General features: G+C 40.2%; 1 long non-coding RNA gene across 1 annotated transcript; it reads left to right on the top strand.

The window, feature by feature from the left end:
• The first annotated feature begins 381 nt into the window (after positions 1 to 381).
• On the top strand, positions 382 to 2,367 carry LOC125508237 (uncharacterized). Its single transcript, XR_007283282.2, has 2 exons — positions 382 to 1,960; positions 2,060 to 2,367. It is a non-coding gene; the product is annotated as an uncharacterized LOC125508237 (long non-coding RNA).
• The last annotated feature ends 3,404 nt before the right edge of the window (positions 2,368 to 5,771 follow it).

Below are 5,771 nucleotides of genomic sequence, written 5' to 3'. Positions count from 1 at the left end.
TTTTCAAAACTGCCCTTAAACCACTTATATTTTGCCAAAAATTTAAGTTGGGTCATGATATTGGTGTCCATAGCTTTCCAACGGTATATCGCAAGCCCCATTTGGGCAATGTTGGCAGAAGTTCAACCTAGTTCACACGGAAGTTCAACGTATTACTAGCGGGGCAGGTCAGGTTGTGATCAGAATATTGTTTTGATCCCGTGATCAGAATAGTGTTTATGTATGTATGTATGTATGTATGTATGTATGTATGTAGAGTAGCACTATTCTGATTCCGGGATCAAAATAGTTATTTGGATCATGGTGGCCCTATATAGGGCTCGATGGACTTGTTCCCAAACTCCCGAACCTACCGGTGACAGAAAAAGCCCACCCTCCCTCGATCCCCCACCATCCACGATCCCCCACCTCCCGTCCAAAAAAAACCACCCCACCCCACCCGCTGCCCCGATCCCCACCTTGACCTCCCTCGATCCCCTCCCCCGAGCGCCGCCACCCTCGCTCGATCTCGCCGCCCTGCGCGCCTCCTCCAGCTGGCCGACCTATCCAAGGCGCCCCCTGGACCTACCAGCGCGGGGTCGCTGGGCACCGCCCACGCCACCGGGAACCTGTTGCTGCACTTCCGCCATGGCCGCACGCTCCTCCATGGCCCAATCGTCGCCGCCGCCGGGGATCCTCGAGCACCATCATCCTGGCACGCAGTCCATGGCCGCCTCCCCATGCAGTCCCTTTCTTGCTGCCGGCGGAAATCCTGTCAATCCCTTCCTCTTCTCCTTCTCTTCCTCTAGTGATCTTTGCTGGATCCTGCCGCCGTCAACACCAGGCATCGGAACCCCGACCCTGCACTCCATCACCGCGCCCTGTCTTCTTCTCGTTGCGGCTGCTCCACATCACGTCCGTCCGCCGTCGTGATGCCCCTAACTCGCCTGCTTTCCCCAACCGCTGTTGGTTGACCTTCTCGCAAAGGCCAGCTCGACCTTCTCAAGGAAGGTTACTTCCGAGGATCCGGCTCGCAAGGTGCACACCATCTCGTCCTAGTTGCTACTGTGTGAAGATCTGCTGGCCTGAAGACGCAAGAGGTAGTCTTTCTAGCTAATGCTAATGCTATTTTCTTCCTCCTAATGAAGTCGACGCCTTGATTTTGATGGATAAGCAAGAACAGAGGAAGATACAGAGCATGAGTAGAACATGGACTGCTCGCACGCGCCGCCATGGACTGCTCCGCTGCCATCCCTACTGACTGAACTCATCTTAAGAGTTTTATTCGCAGATATAACGGACTGGTTCATACAAGTTACCAGTATTATTACAATTATAAAACAACAAGTTGCAGGTGTCATCAGTTTGATAGTTTAATAGGCTTTTTTCTGGACAAGAATCACCCATCCCCGCGCATATCCGAATCTCTCGATCCACAACTAGCTAGTCATTAGATCTTATAGCAAGATGCCAACTTTTCTATTGTTTACCAAAATGAAAAATAACTATGTTTAAGTGTTCCGCCGATGATCAGGGGATTGGGAGACAGACATATAAACTTGTCTTCAGAAACAGATCACAAGCAAACAAACTGAAATCTGTTTTTCTCACAGGTTAATTGGTAGTAGTCCTGTTTTCAATCCCAGAGCACCTGCCTGCCTGGGTTTGGGGGACTGAGTAGTCCTGCTTCTCACAGGTTTTGTTTTGTTTATTTGTCACTTCATTTTATCGCTATTTTTTTAGACCTATTTGCCCAGCAAAATGCTGCACTTTTGGTGCAAATCCGTCAAAGATGAACTCAACAATCTCCGAGGCGACGGCACAACCAAAAAGTACGAGGAGTGGGACCGTGTGTACCGCTATGACTACTACAACGACCTCGGTGAGCTGGACAAGGGCTATCCGCGCCCGGTTCTCGGCGGCACCCAAGAACTCCCCTATCCCCGTCTTGGCAGAACTGGCCGACCCCCAACAAAAACAGGTGAGTCCAGTGCAGTGTATATGTTTGTTCTTTTTCACATGTTGACAACCATGTCACCTTGCAATTGGACTCATATCGGGGATTTGATCTTTTCGCCAGACCCTAGATTGGAGAGCAGAATTCCTCAGTACAAGATACAGGAGGCCCTCAACATCACTGTCCCGCGTGATGGTATTTATGCATCTTCCTAGTTGCTACGGCAATGCTGGATTTAATCATCCTAGGAGAGAAGAAGCAAAAAGACAATCAAAGTGTGAGAGAACACGTACAATGATGAGAGGACAAAAAATGTGTGGTGGTGAATAGCTCCACCGCATTGCCATTTGACCCCATTTTACCCATTTAGCCAGTGTCCTCTTCAAAGTGTTAATCTTTAAAGATAATGGAACCAATTTCTTTAGTATGTACTTACAATTGCAACTCTGGGCGTCTGTGTAATGTTTGTAAACTTGTAAAGAAAATGGAAGTTCAGGGCAAAACCAGCCAGTCCATGGAACAAAAATCCAAACTTTTGAAACAAAGAGTGAGTAAAATTTGGAAAAATTAGAACACTTACAAAACTAAAAAAAAAAAAATTCCTTTATGTGAGAGAGAAGTCTGAACCTTCGCTGTTAAAAGTTGACGTAAATAACTATGGTATTTTCACACGAAGAAACTCAAGTGAAAAAATAAAAAGAAGTAACTCAATGTTTAAAGGAATTTTAAACATTTCTAAAAACATTATAAAAATATAGAAGTCCAAATTTTATTTTAAAAAATGGCTTTTCCCCCTCTTTAAGAAATCCTAGAGGTTTAAATTTATCTAATTGAGAAGTTCAATGTTTATTAAAAAACCAAGAAGGTCAAATTGAAAACACTTACAAGTTTAAATATAAAATAATAGAGAAGGTCAAAAAACCAAGAAGTTCAAATTTAAATAGCGGAGCGGTTCGATGTTTAATATGAAACATGGATTCCTCATTACTAAAGAATATACTAAGAAGTTCAAAATTTTAAAAAAATACTATAGTTCAAAATTTATAAAAAATGGATTTTCCTCTTTTCTAAAAAAACCATAGAGGTTCAAATTTAAATAATGGAGATGTTGAATCTTTATTACAATACCAAGAAGGTCAAATTAAGTAAACCAAGCAGTTTTAAAAGTTTATAAAAATAAATTTTCACTCTTTTCAAAAAGACCTAGAAGTTCAAATTTAAATAATTGAGTGGTTCGGTACTTGTTACATAACTAGGACGTTTCCCATTACCTAACTAGAAGGTCATGTATTGGAAGTATCCAGTACGTCAAGAAAAATGGAGACCACAATTTTTTGCGGTAATTAGTATTGCTGTGTTGATCTTCTTCATTCTGTGTTCAAGTCCAATGTGTTTTGTTTGTTTCCGCAACTCTTCCTTATGTGAATCCCATCCGCTTTGGAGAAAAATGTACTTATAATTCGGGTAGAAGCTCACGTTTTTTTAAATAATGGCACACAAAAAGGTAGCTTTTGGCAAAAACAAACACAATACACATAAAGCATAGAAGTTCAAATGAAAAGCAAAAGCGAAAAAATTCTTACAAGCAGGGTAGTTTTTCCAAAACACGCGTGAAAAAGTACGCAAAAAATGAAAACAGAAAACTCTTGAAATTAATAGCACGCGAAGTTCTTGTTTCAAAAATTCCGAAGTTCACGTGTACCACGTGTAGAAGAAAAATCATCATATGAAAAAGGGAACACCTAGGCCATTTCGCCGAAGAGCAAAAAATGCATAAAATGTCGCGAAAAATAAAAGCTTAAAAGGTTTGTTGAAAGAAGTTCAAGTGCTCTGTCCGAAGAAGTTCAAAAATTCTTGTGAGAGAGGTTCACCTTGTATTTCCGTATAAAAATCGAATACTATTCTTTACTCAAAATATAAAAAGGTGAAGTTCAAATTGAAATAACAAAGAAGTTCGGAGTTTATTAAAACCTAGGATTTACATGTTCAAAAAATAAAAAACACAACACCATTTTTGCACTTTTTAAAAACAACCCATAAACGAAAAAAAAATTGCTAGAAGTTCAAGTGCTCGGCGAGGAAAAGTTCAAAAAATTCTTGTGAGAGAGGTTCACCGTGTATTTAGATGTCCAAAATACAAAAAATGTTGTTTTTTGTGTTTTAAAATAATTATCTCAAACCAGAGAGAAGTTCAAAGTGATAGTAATCAGAAGTTCACGTAGTACATGGTGTGTATTTCATATAAGAAAAAAACAATTAAAGTGAAACAGAGTGAAGTTCAAACAGACATGCCCGAGAAGTTCAACTACTTCACGCACTGCAAAAAATAGCACGTCAAAAACAGAGTGAGGTTCAAACAAACATGCTCCAAAAGTTCAACTACTTCATGTAGTGCGTTTCCGTTCGCGATGAAGGCAGAAATCATGATCTCATCATTTTCTAATTTACTTCAAAATGGCAGGAATATCATTTGTGTAAGTTCAAGTCCTCTGTCGGAGAAAGTTAAAAAATATGTTGTGAGAGAGGTTTGTACAAAGAGAATATCATTTGTGTAACACTGACGAAATTGATGGGAAAAGTAAAAAAAATACATCACAGAAGTTCAACGTGAAAACAGCACGAAGTTCAACTACTATAGTGAAGGAATTTGAGATGAAAAACTTTTAAAATTGTCGCGAGTATGAAAAAATGATCAACACGACAAAGTTGCGTGTTTACAACAGTTTTCCATCGGTATATCACTTGCTCAATTCCGGTGAGTGGATGGAGAGCTACGAGCAGTGGATGGAGAGCTACGAGCAAAAAAATCACGTGAAAAACATAGTGAAGTTCAGGTACACGTGCCGAGAAGTTCAGGTTCTTCACACGGTGCATTTCCGAAGAATCTGTTTCGCGATAAAGGCAGAACGCATGATCCCTCCATTTTCGAAATTACTTGAAAACGGCTAGGAATCAGAGAAAACCATCAACATGAAAAAGTTTCGCATTTTCCATAGCTTTTCAGCGGTATATTATTTGCCCCATTCCGATAAAGTTTGTAGAAATTACGGCGAAAATACGATTTTCGCCATTTTTGAAACTAACTTAAAACCATAAAGAATTGGGAGAAACAATACACACCAAAAAGTTTCGCATTTGTTCAAGCTTTCCAACGCCATATCATTTGCTGCATTCGCACGAACGTTTAAAAAATTAGCTCGAAAATACGAACTCGGTAGGACTTGGAACCATTTTCTAAATTACTCTTAAACCATTCAAAATTAGAAAAAAAACATTCAAGATGAAAAAGTAGCGCATTTTCATAAGCTTTCCAACGCCGTATCATATGCCTCCATTGGATTAGCCGTTTAGAAATGACATCGAAAAAACGAACTCAGCTGTTCGGTTTACGAAATTTTACGTTTTTTCAAATTACTCTTTAACCATACGGAATTAGAGAAAACTTTCAACATGTGGAAGGAGCGGTTTTGCAGCAGCTTTCCAACGCCATATTATTTGCCTCATTCCGATAAACGGTTTAGAAATGCGATCGAAAATACGATTCACGTTTTTTGTGTGAAGAAAAAACGGTTTTCAAAACTGCTCTTAAACCGCTTATATTTTGCCAAAAATTTAAGTTGGGTCATGATATTGGTGTCCATAGCTTTCCAACAGTATATCACAAGCCCCATTTGGGCAATGTTGGCGGAAGTTCAACCTAGTTCATAGGGAAGTTCAACGTACTACTAGCGGGGCAGGTCAGGTTGTGATCAGAATATTATTCTGATCCCGTGATCAGAATAGTGCTTATATATATATATATATTAGGTGGCGATCGGGTTGTTCCCGAACTCCC

The sequence above is a fragment of the Triticum urartu genome, chromosome 5A (assembly GCF_056163025.1).
Source record: "Triticum urartu cultivar PI428250 chromosome 5A, HENAU_Tu73, whole genome shotgun sequence".
Lineage (NCBI taxonomy): Eukaryota > Viridiplantae > Streptophyta > Magnoliopsida > Poales > Poaceae > Triticum > Triticum urartu.
The sequence above is the reverse complement of the archived record's forward strand: the minus strand, read 5'-3'. Positions and strand labels throughout refer to the sequence as shown.